The sequence below is a fragment of the Xyrauchen texanus genome, chromosome 25, assembly GCF_025860055.1.
Source record: "Xyrauchen texanus isolate HMW12.3.18 chromosome 25, RBS_HiC_50CHRs, whole genome shotgun sequence".
Classification (NCBI taxonomy): Eukaryota; Metazoa; Chordata; class Actinopteri; order Cypriniformes; family Catostomidae; genus Xyrauchen; species Xyrauchen texanus.
The window spans coordinates 31,813,643-31,831,034 of record NC_068300.1 but is presented as its reverse complement, the minus strand read 5'-3'; positions in this window follow the sequence as shown (position 1 = coordinate 31,831,034).

The following is a 17,392-nucleotide window of genomic DNA, read 5'->3' as shown; positions in this document are numbered from 1 at the left end:
GTGGACACTTTCATCTGGTGCTGTATATGAGCTAAAAGTACAACTGTAATGTATAGAAGTTAAAATATTCCAAGAATATGTCTAGTGATTTATGTTCTCATGGTTCTAACACTACTACTTGCACACTCATAGCATACAATTATTACACAAGATAAGTTGTTTCAATAACTTGATGGTTGCACTTTGTCGCTTTTCAGTTGATTAGTCTTTTTAAGCATTTGTTGGGCAGAAGAAAGTGCTTAATTGTCTGAATTACTGTGGTTGAAGTTTGATTGGCTGGTCATGTGATCGTATCAATACTGGCAATACTGGTCCACACTCATCAGAGGGGATATCAGAAGCTCATTATGGAAATTAGTTTCTGTCCCTTTAAAATGTATTTTCTGCTGCTTTGGTGCTGCTCATTTATGTCTTTATTATTATTATTCTTTCTGTAAGTCCACTTTTTCTGTAAGTTAGATTTTGTTTTATAAATAAATTCTTCAAAATTAAAAACAGTCTCATGTTTCAAGTATTGTTTTTTGTTTTGTTTTACTCTTCCCAAATCTTTTTGTAGTAGAGGTAATCTATTTTATTGTTTATCGCATTATATTGCATGCAGTCAACTTTTCCTGTGTGTTTTTATTATAAATAATTAAAATCTTTCAAATCACAAGACTTAAACAGCCTGGTGTTTCAAGCCTTATTTTATTATTATATAAATAAATAAATACAATAAAATATTTCAAATCAAAGAACAAGACTTATACAAGTCTCATGTTTCAAGCATTGTTTATTCTATAGAGCTGTTCAGCCTGTAGTCCAAAAACCAGGAAGTCTAATTCACCATGGGTTCCCTCAGGATTTTCCTATGGGTTTTATAATTGTTTTTTTATTATTAATAATATTATGATTATTTATGTGTAAAACAAGGTCTGTGGTGATAAGAATACAACTCCCTATTGACATTTCACCTCAACAACACTTCCAGCTTCGGCCACTAGAGGCAGTGATTTGAATTTGGATAAGAATGATTTATAACAAACACATTACTGTTCTGTGGAGTACAATGTTTCACCCCTACCGCTAGAGGGTGATCGTTCAACTATAAAGGACTGTATTGCCTTGGGGATGTAACACTGGATTGAGGAAGCTGTCTTCCGTGAAATAAATTGGATATACTGTTCATTGATTGAGACACCAACCTAAACCTGCTTCTGCCATCGTCAATGGTTTTCATTACATACATTGCAATTAAGGATTTAATCGTATAAACATTTAATCTGCAACTCAACCCTGCCAAGACCAAACTCCTTGTCTTTCCAGCCAACCCTGTTGTTGAACACAACTTCACCGTGCAGCTGGGTCCAACTACATTTTCGCCTTCCAAAACGGTCAGAAATCTAGGGGTAACCATTGATGATGAGCTAAATTTCACAGACCACATCTCAAAGACTGCAAAATCGTGTAGATTTACACTCTACAATATCAGGAAGATAAGACCCTTCCTCTCTGAACATGCCACACAACTGCTCGTTCAGTCCCTTGTCATAACTAGACTGGACTACTGTAACGCTCTCATTGCAGGCCTTCCTGCATGTGCTATTAGACCTCTCCAAATGATCCAGAATGCAGCAGCACGTCTGGTCTTTAATGAACCTAAAAGAGCACGTTACACCACTCTTTGTCTCTCTCCACTGGGGGTTCATACACATACTAAATTCAAGGCTCTGATGCTGGCATACAGAAGCCTGCGGTCGGCTAAGGAATGTCGCCTTGTCATACCAAAACAAAGAGGCACCAAAACACTTTCCCGGACTTTCAGTTTCATCTTACCACGTTGGTGGAATGACCTTCCGAACTCAGTCCGTGAAATTAACTCACTCTCTATCTTCAAAAAATGGCTAAAAACACATCTTTTCCAAAAGCACTTAACACGGTCGCTTAAAAAAAACAATATATATATATATATATATATATATATATATATTTACAATTCTTATTGCACTTAAATCTGTTTTGTATACTATTCTGATGATAGTGAAACTTTGTAGTATGGCACTTTTTGTACCACTGTCTCCCTAAGATGATTCGCTGATGTTTTCCTCTTTTGTAAGTCGCTTTGGATAAAAGCGTCTGTCAAATGAATAAATGTAAATGTAAATGTAAACGGGACTTCTCATGGACGTATCCTCTTTTATGAGTAATTGTATCTGTACCTGAAACTCAAATGCTGGGACTCTTCTACTTTCAATTTGTACACTGTTTGAATGTCGAGGATGTCTGCCTGTAAATTCCACTAAATGTTCAAAAGCCTACTTATGTGTCTGTTGGATAATTGTGTTCTCCCTTTTTTTATATAATTGGTAAAGGTATTAATATACCTAGGACACATTATATATTTCAGCAGAACTTTCGACCTCCTGTCACCAAATTCTCAGTGCGATCAGTCAGTAGGTGGTACTATTTAACATGAAGCATAATGGACTAACAATAAATAATTATTCTTTGACCGCATTTAGTAATGTTGATTAATGTTATCAATCTCCTGGAGCTCATTTTTAGTTAATATTAGTTCTTAATGCATTAATGTTAACTTATACAAAAAAAATGTATTAGTATGTTTAGAGAGAAACACAGTGACAGAAATAATTAATGTTAATGTGTCATGTTCACTGTTGTCTTTTGTTTTTTTGTGCTTTTATGTTGAAGTTTAGTTTAGTTCCTGTTTCCTGTTTGGTTTTTTGTAGTCCTTTGTAGTTCATTTTTATGATTGGTGTTCCCTCGATTGTTTCCTCCAGGTGTCCCTCATTCCCATGTTTGTTCCTTTGTGTATTTAAACCCTGCCTTTCTTCTGTTTGTTTGTCGATCGTTGTATGTGTTAGTTCCTTGTTTCCTGCCCATGTTTCCAGTTATTACTCACTTGTTCGTGGTTCATGTGCTCTTCCTAGATGTCTCCATGTTCTGTCAATGTTTAGTCTCTGTGTTCCCATCGTGGATGTTTTCTTTTGTTCCTGTGTTATTTTTAGTTGCCTTTAATAAAGTTCCGCGTTTGGATCCACACCTCCCGTTTGCCTCTTCCTCTATTCGTAACATAATGTTGCTGTGCTCATTGCCTTGGCTGCTGTTAAATGTGCTAAATACAATGACAAACATTTTTTATTATCTTAATTTAATGCAAAATTACTAACCCTCTAAAAGACTGGAATAACAAAATAATAATTAAGTACAATAAATAATCTTGTGATCATGTACTTCCATCATTCACAGAATGAAGGACATGGAGTTTTAGGAGTGTGTGTGTGTGTGTGTGTGTGTGTGTGTGTGTGTGTGTGTGTGTGTACTCTATGGCAGTTGTGCACAGCAGTCTGTCTGAAGAAGAGTCTGGTCTCGTCCTCTGATAGTCTCCGTTTCTCCTTAATGTAATCATATAGTTCTCCTCCACTCGCATATTCAATCACCATCACAATCCTCTCTCAAATACTGAAGAAACACACAAACCTTTCATTAATACTTGGGTGGTTTAATGGAGAGAGATGATCTTAATCTCTCTGGATTTGGCATGTTGATTTAGGGTGTGTTTGAGTTTGTTTACAATATAATATGATATTGTTTGTTTTTACCCTCATAGAGATGGATGATATTTGGCAGAAAAGGGAGACGGTGATTTCAAATTGTTCTATGGATGTGAGCTTTATCCAGATCATCCCTTAATCTGTCCTTTCTAATGGATTTAATAGCCACATGACAGAGAGACTTTGTTTTGACAACACATGTGTAATATATAACTGTGCTTTCAGCATTAAAACACACCTTACTCAAGCAGGAGGAGGTTTTGGGGCAAGGTTGACACAAAAATGTCAATAAAAAGTTTACAAGACTAATATGATTATAGAAGTTACCTTTCATAAGTATATACTCCAGTATACTTTTAAATCCTCCAAAGAATAAAGTAGATAACACAGGCATACAGTGATATTCAGAAAATCTAGTATTCAAATGTTTATTTACACCTCAAAATATAAAGATTTAGTATCTTAAAAAGGCATAAACAAGGAAAGGTTAATAATAAATATTGGAAGGAATAGTTCACCCTATAGTTCTTTCTTCTGCTGAACACAAACAAACATTTTTAGAAGAATACCTCAGATCTGTTGTTCCCTACAATGCAAGTGAATTGATCTGTTTCTCACTCAAACCTATCATATCACTTCTGAAGACATGGATTAAAACACTGGAGTTTTATAGATTACTTTTATGCTTCCTTTATGTGCTTTTTTGAGCTTCAAATATCTGTTCCCCATTCACTTGCATTGTATGGACCTAGAGAGCTGAAATATTCTTCTGAAATATGTGTTTGTGTTCTGCATAAGAAAGAAAGTAATCCATATCTGGGATGGCATAATGAGAGAATTAATCTTTTTGGGTGAACTATTCCTTTAAGATTTTGCAGATATGAACCAAAAATGTATTTGAGATTATGGACCATAACAAAATTCAGACTACAAATACAAATTTGTATCCATGTTTTATAACTTTCCTGGCTGTGAAATTGTGTTATTCCTTTGCCTTTAAGCACCAAGTCATTTCTTAGCTGATTTTAGAGGTATTGTTTCATTTGTGGCAAATGATGAGGTCTATAAGTGTTATTACGATAAGCAGTGTGTTTTGGACCAGCTAACACAAAGCTCCATTGTAATCCATTAGATTCTTACATTTCCAAAAATCCATTTTAAAACAATAACTGAAATCATGCTGTGGCTTAATCGCTTCATGATTTGAGTTAGCATTCATATCTGTAGCTCATGTAGTGATGGACAAGTTTGAAAAAACCCTAACCCCAAGTATGAGCAATAATTATAGTGATGCTTGCATTAGCAAACACCACTAATAAACTCTAAGCAAACTCTTTGCATCCTGCTTTCTGCATGGTGATGCTGGCAGTGCCATCTGGGAAGTTGCCAAGCAACTCTGACCCCAATCTAGAGATCTGGAGAGATGTCTTTTCTTATCTCTGAATGCTGATAGTGTTGTCTTCAGGAATGCCAGCTATGCTCAAGCTCATGGATTCCGGAATTCCTCACCTCTGAGTCCACATGAGTGACAGAGAGGGAGAGAGGGTCAGCTGCTGCTCTAATCTGATTGGACGGAGATATTACTTTTTCATGAATGTGATACATTTTCAGACTGTGAACGAGGGCAGACAGCAGGATGGGGGAATATCTTTTATTTTTGTAAAATGACAGACTGAGGGTTGAATGAGTATTTAATTAAGTGTGCTTACATGTGGAGTGCAGACAGTACACATTGGACACCCCAAATAAATACACCATGAGTAATTTACTCAGGCGATTCACTAGTTAAAGTTAAACATGTTGAATGATAGACATCGGGATGTTAAAAACCTTTTTAGAATATTTTCAAATACCCTGTCAGAGGTCAGAGCGGATAGCTGATCCACTGAACATAATTTATGCTTCATGTGGTAGGAGACAACTTGGCTAAAGGCACTTTTGACTATTTTCTCCTAAAACACTAAACAGCAACAAAATAACCACAGTACTTCCCTAACTCCTGTTTGTAACTATACACTGCAAAATATTCCTGATCCATGAGATTATTTTGTGCAATATAATGTTTGATTTTGAGATAATTTGACCTAATATTTGGTAATTTTCTAAATGTTGCCAATTTATGTAGCTAATGAGAATCCCAGAAATTATCACATTTATTTTGAGACAAAATACTTATTTATAATTTTCATTTTTGTTCAAGGTGATTAAATCAAATGTGTTTTAATAACTGTCCAATAAGAGATTGCACTTACGAAGAGCAATGTAAATCTGAAATATTTTAGAGCAAACCATAACCAATTTTTTAAAATTCACTATAGAAACATCTGTGACTTTTTCATGACTTCTTAAGTTCAAATTAATTTGTTTAAGGTAACAATTACAGGTTACACATATGTGTGCAAAACTCCATGCAGAAATCTGATATTTGGCAATATATACAAAGATCTAAAAAGATCTAGACAAACACACACAATGTGATGTGGTCAAATAAATAATAATAATAATAATTTATATATTGCTGTTATTTATATATTACTAATAATTATATACTGTCCAAGTTATTGGACAAAATGTATTTCGCTTTTATTCTATTTTATTTATTCTATATGATGCTTTGGCAATATTGTTTTTGAAACTTTCATGCCAATAAAGCCCATTGAATTTAATTGAATTGAATTATACAAAACACAACTAAACATGTTCATATATGGTTTTCATTAAAAAAAAAAAAAAAAAAAGTCTTATACTTGTATGCAACATACATTGCAAAATACAATAAAATGTTTTCATATACACTGGAGGCCAAAAGTTTGGAATAATGTACAGATTTTGCTGTTTCTGAAGGAAACTGGTACTAATTCGCCAAAGTGGCATTCAACTGATAACAATGTATTGTCAGGACATTACTGATGTAAAAAACAGCACCATCACTATTTGAAAAAAGTAATTTTTTATCAAATCTAGACAGACCCTGTTTCCAGCAGCCGTCACTGCTGCACCATATCCAACACCTTATCCTTGAGTAATCATGCTAAATTGTCAATTTGGTAGAAAATCACTTGCCATTATATCAAACACAGCTGAAATTTAGTTCGTTAAATTAAATTTAAAATTGTCTTTGTGTTTGTTTTTGTGTTGCCACAGTATGCAATAGACTGGCATGTCTTAAGATCAATATCAGGTAAAAAATGGCCTTGAAACTCGTCAGTCAATCATTGTTTTGAGGAATGAAGGCTATACAATGCTTGAAATTGCTTAAAAACTGAAGATTTCACAACAAAGTTGTACACTACAGTCTTGAAAGACAAAGGACAGAAAGAGATGTGGAAAGCCAGGTGTACAACTAAACAAGAGGATAAGTACATCAGAGTGTCTAGTTTGAGAAATAGACGCCTCACATGTCCTCAGCTGACAGCTTCATTGAATTCTACCTGCTCAACACCAGTTTCATGTACAACAGTAAAGAGAAGACTCAGGGGTGCAGGCCTTATGGGAAGAATTGCAAAGAAAAAGCCACTTTTGAAACCGAAAAACAAAAAGAAAATGTTCGATTGGGCAAAGAAACATAGACATTGGACAACAGATAATTGGAAAAGATTGTTATAGATCTTAACCCCATTGAGCTTTTGTGGGATCAGCTAGACTGTAAGGTGCGTGAGAAGTGCCCGACAAGGCAGCCACATCTTTGGCAACAGCTACAGGAAGTGTGAGGTGAAATGTCACCTGAGTATCTGGACAAACTGACAGCTAGAATGTCAAAGGATCTGCAAAGCTGTCATTGCTGCATGTGGAGGATTTTTTGATGAGAACTCTTTGAAGTAGTTTAAGAAGTTCTGATCATTTTTTCCAATTGTAATAGTAATTTTTCACGTTATTAATGTTTTGACTATAAATTGTGAAAGGGTTGAATGCCACTTTGGTGAATAAAAGTACCAATTTCTTTCCATAAGAGCAAAATCTGTACATTATTCCAAACTTTGGTCGCCAGTGTACATATATTCTCAAATATTAGGCTAATCAAGCCTCCGAGAGGGATAAAGGTTGACTGCAGGGGATCGTGCGGGAGAGAGAGATCGTTTACGGACATGTCAGTAAACTATCTCTCTCTCCGCACGATCCCTCTCGGAGACTTGATTAGCCTAATACGGGACCGGCCCTGCCCTCCGCCCTGCCACAATAAACTATAATTATATATATATAACAGTTTATTTCCGGTCCTCGAATCTGATTGGACGAGAGACGTTCCATGAGCACTGATGGTCTGACAGTATCAGCTCTTCAGATCAACGCTTCACTGTGTGTGTATCACTCCGCTTGTGTTTGTGGCATTCTAAACTAAAGTCTAAGAGTAGTGCATATATGTTAAGAGTTACTGTATAAGTGTCTCTTACATGTATTTTTTATGTTATTTTTTACATTACATATGTTTTGAGTGTAATATGAGCCAGTTGGTGACGTGAGTCATTGTTTACATAGAACAGCGCTCCATGATCGCTCGTATTACTACTACACTACTAAAGCAAGGAAATAGCTTTAAATGAACAACTTCAGCATTATGGCTCATCACAGCTGAGAGACACAATGGACAGTTTAATTACACAACTCAAGGCGCTTACCTTTTTTCAGAGTTTCCACATTGGGTACATACTGTTCAAAATGGTGGATGACATTGCGGTTTCTATAGTGAAAGACTTGCGCACCGGCTACTGCGAAATAGGGAGAAACACCCCGCTTGGATGGCTATTTATCCACTGAGAAAGCTGATCTTCAGAAAGCTGACAGCATCTCTCCTTGGGTGTGGCATCAGGTGATCACACATGCTCCATCACTCTCTCTCTTTCTCGCTCTCTCTCCATCTCTCTCTCACTCACTCACTCACACACACACACACACACACAAAGACAAAGACAAAGATCCCCCATTTAGCCTTACCAGACTGTAGGGGCAAGTGCTGTTAGCGAGCACCTATGAAGGCCAGAACGGTACACGAGGGGGTGGGTGGCCAGCACCACGCCCGACCGCCTTTGTCTCCCCACACACACACACACTCACAGCCAACCTTGTTAATCCAATGACTTGTTAGAAACAGCACAAGCCGTGATACTATTTCTGAAGTGACATTTTTAATTACTAACAAAGGCTTGGACGCATCATTTGGCAGCAACGGCAAATTCTGATCCGTCGCATAAGAAAGTAGTTCCATGCACAATTGCGTTTTTATGACTGTACTCAGTTTTTTCTCATTTTTTAAAATGTACTTTTTCATTGAACTGTTGTATATAAGCAATATCACACTCGCAATCGTTATATGGCCCTAAATCAGCACTGCTGTAATTACCTACGCATTCGGCCTGCAGCCTCCTGCCTGCGGCTGAATCACAGCAGTGCTGATGTAGGGCCATATCGCACTCTTGCTCCTGTGATATTGCTTAAAAATATATTATATATTATCGTGTTGTCACGGTACCAAAATTTCAGTAGTCGGTACCAATACCAGTGAAATTTCACGGTACGCGATACCATTTTCGGTACCAAAGCAAAACACGAAAACAGGTTACTAAACAACACTCTTTTATTAACAAAGTCTACAAAACATTAGCAGCAGAACTAAGAACAGAAATATGCCATTGAGCATCTCTTTAATTTAAATATATTATTTTTGAATTATAACAAAACTGAACAATGTATGCTTAAAGTATTTTTGAACACTTGTATAAGATTTGCTTCAACTTTTGAAACTTTTAATTTAAGATTCACCAAGTACTAAAAAACAAAACCTAAATAAACAAGCTTACAATAGAATGAATAAAAAACAATTTCCACACTAATGTGCAAAGTGCTCTCGTATTAATAAAGCTGCATTTTTAAATTTTTCTTCATGATAAGTAATGTATATGGACATATATTTAGATATACTGTATCATATTATGATTAAAGTCGCAAGCAATCGCATTCTAATCTAGCTGCATTAAGCGTCCGCACTCGAGGGATGAGCGTCCCCGAGGCAGAGTCTCTCTCAGCCGGGTACAGTTTCAATCTCTCCCCGAGATCGGTACATTCACGCGACTCATAGAAGAGGCAACGACCACACAGAGAAATGCCAGTTTCTGAGTTTATAGTTATTAACATGATCTGGTTCTGTATTATTTGAACTTTAATAAAGCTATAACACATTAAATATAACTGCATTTGTAACGCCGGGATGTTTCCTTTAAAGAGCTCCGCCTTCGATTCCACAACGGTACATGCTTCTGAATGTACTTTTTTTTTAATCATTCCCTAATACTTTGGGATCCACATAAAATAAACTGTGAAAGTTTCGAGTGCATCTGGACTGATCTGTGTAATTCTTCCTCATGAACTGCTGCTCTCGCGCATCGTTACAGTGATTTCATGTTACGTTAAATGAGATCAAACGACTATCCGACAACGAACATTTTTCTCGTCAATTTTGTATTTTCGACAATGTCGATAATGTCGACTAAACGTTTCAGCCCTAATGCAAATGATAATATGCTTTTAAACTCACCTGCTTTATTTGCTTTAATAAATCCGTGTGTCTGTCTTTATTAATTTTGATGAGTTTCCTCTTTTCGTCAGAAAATTGCAAAAGCACCATTTACAAATAGGTTTTTGCTGATCTATGATGTTTCTCTTTTCATCAGCCTCAAATCCAAAGAATTTCCAAACCTGGCTTTTTCCACTTTTCTTTTCGACAAGATTCAGTTGAGACTCTGCAGCAGCTTTGCTCGTCGTCATCTTTTGCTTGTTGTGAGCGTTCGAAAGTTCCCGCCGCTGCATGTGTACCGGGTAGACCCGGTACTCGGTACTCCGGTACCTTCAGAAATTCTGGTATCGTAAATAATTTTTGAGTACCGATTGGTACCGGTATTTTTGACAACACTAATATATTATATTATTAACTTATATGAATTAGCAAATTATTGTCTTTGTTTACATTAACATTGTGTACTTCTGGCCAATGCAGTTTTGTATGTGCACACACATTTTCACAAAAATAGCCCTTTCAAAATTGTTACGGATATTAATATATTTATCCTAGGAAATTAATTCAACTGCATTTTTTTAACATGTGAATGACATTCACAAAATAAACTTTATTCTAATGCATATTTCAATAAAATTTAATTGCAAAATCTGTGAGGTTATTGTCAAAGACGGTACAGTTATTGATATACATTTGAGCTTCATGACGCTATAACTCCACCGCGCGCTTGACTCTGTAAGATAATCTATGTAGTGGAACTACATAATAATGGGTTACATGGTTTAGGCCCGGAGTACTGTGGTCTGCCCAGGAGTGGGCGCTGGGGGGGGTGTTGAATAAAGGCGAGGTTTGTGGAAGAGACGCACGAGTGAGTGTGTGTGTGTTTACTCACGCAATAAACAAGAGAATACGACATGGTGTCAGAGTAGGATACTCTAATAAGCTTGCGGAAGACGTTTTGTTTCGGGAGGCAAGTAAAGTTTATTAGTTTGAAGTCGCAAAGTCATGGAACAAGCGGCAGGAGAACAACGCGCTCTAGGTGATGCAGCTGCCCGGGGGAGAGAGCCGCCCGCGCCGAGCCCGTGTGCTACGTTCAGCATCCAGCCACCTGAGCCACTTAACTTCTCCAAACCTACCGAATGGGAAAGATGGATCCGACGGTTCGAACATTTCCGTCAGGCCAGTAATCTCCATACTTCCACGCAAGCCAATCAAATAAATACACTCATGTACTGCATGGGCGATGAAGCGGACGACATTTTGAAGGGGCTGAATCTGACGAACGAAAACAGTGAGCGATACGACGCAGTGAAGGAGGGTTTTCACGCATTCTTTGTTGTGAAGAAAAACGTAATATATGAAAGAGCATGTTTCAACATGAGAAAACAAGGAGAAAACAAACCAATCGACTGCTTTGTGACTGCACTGTACTCCTTGGCCAAGCACTGCAAATATGGGCCACTACACGACAAATTAATCAGAGACAGGTTAGTCATTGGTTTAAATGATTTACGTCTGTCAGAGCAAATGCAGTTAGATAAAGATCTAACGATGGAAAAGGCCACTGACATGGCGAGACAGACTGAGGCAGTGAAGCAGCAGCAGAGTAACTTGCGTGGTGAATGCATTAATGCCAAAACATCTGACTCTGTAGATAGAGTCATAAGTAAAAGCAAATCATTTCAAAGCAGGCCGAGAGTCAAAAGTGCTCATGGAGCAAAAGACAAATTTAAACAGTCACAATCAAGATGCCACAAGTGTGGAAAAAGCCCATCTCATCCAAAAGCACAATGCCCTGCAAATACTGTACTCTGTCATGCCTGTGGGAAGAGGGGACATTACCAAAAGGTGTGTGCTTCATCCAGAAAGGTGAATGAGATTCAAGAACAGGACTCTGGCATATTTTTAGGCGCTGTGGTTGCCGGGGGTGACCCCTGGCTGATAGATATTAAAATAAAGGACTGTGAAGTACAGTTCAAAATCGACACAGGCGCTGATGTCACTGTTATGCCAGACCATGTCTTCCATAAGATATTTAAAAAGGGCAACAAACCAGCACTCCAGAGAGTGATCAAGCCTTTACTTGGACCTGGATGCTCACCACTTAGCGTGATTGGAGTTTCAAACATGCTGCTCCTGAAAGGAGACAAGCACATATTGGAGGATGTGTATGTTGTCAAGAGTCTTCATTCGCCACTGCTAGGTAGACCCGCCATCACCAAATTGGGTCTTGTCACACGTGTTGATGGTGTAAGCATTAACACACTACAGGAACGCTATCCAAAGCTGTGCAGTGGGCTAGGACTGTTACAGAGGCCTTACACCATTGAACTGAGCCCAGGAGCGGTTCCATTTTCCCTCAAAACTCCACGACGCATCGCTCTTCCACTCATGCCAAAAGTAAAAAATGAACTACAACGCATGGAGCGGATGGGGGTCATAAGCAGGGTGGAAGAACCCACAGAGTGGTGTGCAGGCATTGTCGTGGTGCCCAAAAAGTTGGGTGATCCACGCATTTGTGTTGACTTAACAAAGCTCAACGAATCAGTGCGAAGGGAGAAATTTATACTTCCTTCAGTTGATCAGACTCTTGGGTTGTTAGCGGGAGCTTGTGTTTTTAGCAAGCTAGATGCAAACATGGGATTTTGGCAAATACCTCTAGCTGAACAGTCCGCCAAGCTGACGACTTTTACCACACCATTTGGCCGATATTTCTTCAATCGTTTGCCCTTCGGTATCGCATCGGCACCTGAGCACTTCCAAAATCGTATGGTAACTGAAGTCACGGAGGGCCTGGACGGTGTGGTCTGTCACATGGATGACGTGCTGGTGTGGGGCCATTCTCAAGAGGAGCATGATGTACGCCTTCACGCAGTGCTCCAAAAGATGGAAAATGCTGGCGTTACCCTTAACTTAGACAAATGTGCCTTGTCGCAGCATGTACTTTTTGATCAGACATCAATTTGAGATGGAAACCGATCACAAACCACTGTTGAGTCTCCTTGGTGGCCAGGATTTGGATGCCCTACCTCCCCGCATCCAGCGGTTCCGCATGCGACTGATGCGCTATTCATACAAGATTTCTCATGTTCCTGGAAAGAGCTTATGGACTGCTGACACTCTGTCACGTGCTCCGCTGCCTGCTCATAGAGAAAACATGGATGTGGAGTTCATGGAAAGCACTAACATTTATGTCGACAGCATTGTGGAGCATCTCCCAGCAAGTCAATCTTACCTGGACAACCTGAGAGAGCACCTCAAGTCGGATAGTGTTTGCTCAAATGTCATGAAAATGTGCAAGGACGGATGGCCTGAGTCAGGTTGTTGTACAGGGACCGAGAAGCTCTACTGGTCTGAGCGAGCTTACCTATCTGTCCACAATGGCCTCCTTCTGAAAGGTACAAGACTCGTCATTCCCTCGGCTTTGCGAAATGATGTCCTTGACAGGCTGCACGAAGGGCATCAAGGGGTAGTTAAATGCAGAGCACGTGCACGGCAAAGTGTGTGGTGGCCGGGACTTAGCCAGCAGTTGAACGAGCTGGTTCTGGAATGCCATACTTGCATTAAAGAGCGCGCTAATCACACTGAACCGTTGATCCCATCGGATCTTCCTGAGAGGCCCTGGCAAAAGCTAGGAACAGATCTGTTTGTCCTGAAAGGGAAAACCTATCTTTTAGTTGTGGATTATTATTCACGGTATTTTGAGGTGGCAAATCTTTCACTCACCAGCTCTGGAGATATTACTACACACCTAAAGTCTATCTTTGCACGCCACGGCATCCCAGAAATATTGGTGAGTGATAATGGGCCACAGTTCTCGTCCAGCACTTTCTCACATTTCGCAGGTGCTTATGGATTCAGACATGTCACCAGTAGCCCAAAGCATCCACGCAGCAACGGAGAAAGCGAGCGGGCTGTACAGACAGTAAAAAACCTTCTCAAAAAAGAGCAAGATCCTTATCTTGCCTTACTGTCATATAGGTCGACTCCACTTCAAAACGGGTACAGCCCAGCCCAGTTGCTCATGGGGTGCCGCCTTCGTACTACGGTGCCAACCCTCCCAAGACTATTGGACCCCTTGTTACCTGATGGCACCGCCATAAGTGTTCGAGAGAGAGAGAAAAGAAGTGCAGATATGAGATATTTCAACAAACGGCATAGGGTGCATGACCTGAACAAGCTCTTACCTGGCGGACAGGTGTGGGTCACAGATCAAAAGGTGACTGGGACTGTGGTAAAGAAACATCCAACACCCCGTTCTTACCAGGTGGATGTGCCTCATGGAACTGTTCGTAGGAACCAGCATTTCCTCTTTCCTATGGATGTACACGATGGTGATTGTGACACCCATGCTGGTTCCCACTTGTCTGAGAACAGTACAGAGACACAAAATGCACTGACACACCAAACATATTCTGTCAGTCCAACGGGAGCAGTAACCAGAACTAGATCTGGGAGGCCAGTCGTAAAACCTAAAAGACTGGATTTATAGTCACCTTGCTGTAGCTTTAGGGGACCGTTTCACAGTAGTCAAGCCCCCCAGCCTCTCTGGTTGTGGGAAGAAAAAAAGAACAGAAAAGGTGAAGATGTTGCTAATAATGTTAAAAAATATATATACATGTGTATCTGTTGATAATGTGTTTTTCATAACAACAACAGATATTGGTTTGCTCAGTGTTGAGTTGTTCTTTAAGCAACGTCTAGTAAAGAAAATATGTTATTGTTTTTGTTGTTGCTTTTGTTAAAAGGGGAGATGTAAGATAATCTATGTAGTGGAACTACATAATAATGGGTTACATGGTTTAGGCCCGGAGTACTGTGGTCTGCCCATTAGTGGGCGCTGGGGGGGTGTTGAATAAAGGCGAGGTTTGTGGAAGAGACGCACGGGTGATTGTGTGTGTTTACTCACGCAATAAACAAGAGAATACGACAGACTCTTCCGTCCGTGCCCTTGCCCTGCGTCTCAAGCATTTCATAGAGGCGTTTAAGATTGTGTTTATGCTGATGTGTCTTCACTCCGGGTGAAGTATGGACCTTTGCTGTCTCTTCGAGACATATCCAGCTGCAGACCCGCAGCACCACCAGTTTCAGAACCCCAGCGCCAGAACCTGAAGTGAGGGGCGGAGTTATTGACAATGAGACAAGCATGGCGGAAAGCATGGTGAGTTGTGTAACGTTTTTGACATCATGTTGTGAAACATTATCGCATATATTAAGTTCAGCGTTTATCTGCTAAATATTTAATTTGTGCATAACTTTATCATCTTAATGAAGCTTGAATATGTTGTCATACTTTACTGTATTAAAAAAAAAATTCTACGGATGGTTCGATACATTTTTGCGTGTTGTAAATGAGCCTTGCGGTGACGTTTTGAAGACATCTTGTGAAGGTGTTAAAGTGTTTGTTCCACGTTCCTCTGTTATATGCATTGTTTGTGAGTTAATGTTACCTTATAGTTGAGGGGTTTTTTTACGTTGAGATTATTGTGTGGTGCTTTCATCTCTTGTAGAGACATTTCGAATGAATGAAGACCACAAGGAAAAGGCCCATAACAATCTCCTGGAACAGTCAGAAGCTTCCAGAGAGCCCTTTCTATTTCATTTTGTGTTCAGGGATGACATGGAGTTATTTTAGCAAGAATGTAAAGACAAAATGGGCCTGAGAGTGAATTCCTCATTTGATACATTTTAAGTTTAATTTATACAGGATTGTCATGATAAAATGGGCCTAGGGGTGAATTGGTCATTTGTTGTATATATTTTTATTGTTTCTTTTAAAATTATGCTGAATTTTCTCTCTTTTTAGTTTTTTGACATGTTTTATTTTACATAAAGAAAAATGCATGCTGCACATGTTCTTGTGAAATAAAGTATATTTTATATAAAATGCCCATAAGTTTCAAGCATTTTTTTTCACCATCATGATCAGGAAGTAACTCTCATAATACAATGAAACGGATAACTACATACAATTATATTACACAAGATCAATGTTTTAAAATGCTTATTGTACTGTACCTTAAAGAATCATTATAACATACGTATAAAGTATGATGTTTCGTTTGTAATAAAAGCAAAGTACTCTCCAAAACATTAGGTGGTGCTACTCGGTTTCGAACGTAAGCTCCGCCCCTCACTTCAGGTTCTGGCGCTGGGGTTCTGAAACTGGTGGTGCTGCGGGTCTGCAGCTGGATACTATTGGTGTCTTCCAGTGTGATCGCAATTTTTAGCCTGCGCCGTTGGTGGGTCCCCTCCTGAAACCGGCCGGCGTTGAGCCGAATTTTGATTCCCCCAGTATATGCAACTGCCCCTCGCGTGCACGCGCATAATACAGCTGATATGCTGGTGCTGCGAGCTTGAGCGCTATCTTGTTTTCTGTTGCCGTTCATAAGCGATATTTTTACACACAGCTAGCACCAATAAAGCATAAAATGAACATGGAAGTGTTGTGCAAGCAATTTTCATTCGTTTGCATAAAGGATGCATACATTTAGCAGATCAAATCAACTTAGACAGAATGTTTTATGAAATGGAATTAATGAAACACATTTCTCTTAGATTTTTTCTTTTGCCAAAGCAAAGCTGTTTTAATATTCCACTCAAATAAACTTGCGATTAACGATCCAAGTCTTTGGTGATGTGACGTTTGTGCTGTTGACAACTTATTATTAATTCACTTGGTGTCATTTTATTCACTCTTCCCATTGCACTTACTGAACAAATTAATTAATATCATTAATAAAAAATAATACACACATTAAAAAATACATACCTGTATACATAGACAAAAAGTTTCATAAGAGTTTAGAAACGTATATCAGTCAAAATGTATGGGAAAATATAAGAGACAATAGGCCTTTAGATGGCATATCATTACATATATATATATATATATATATATATATATATATATATATATATATATATATATATATATATTAAACTCATCTTTTAAAAGGCCAAGAACATAACTGATATCTCAGAATGTTATTATTATTAAAAATATTATTATTAATAATAATATGATTATTATTACTCAATTAATTTCCCAACACATTATGGCCCAAAAAAACATGGTCAAGTTTTTCATCATTTAGTAAATTTGACTGCTTATATGACTGTATAAAATTACATTGAAAAGACATCAGTCTCGAGGTCAGCTGCTGACTCAAAAACCGCTGCCATGTTGTTTAAAGATATAAAGATTGTTCAGTTGATGCTCAGTGCTTGTTCAGTGTTTTTATACAGTCACATTACTTCAGTATGTGCTGGGACCTCCTTTTCAATAACTGGTGGAGAAATTTCACAGAAAAAACACATTTATGCTGGT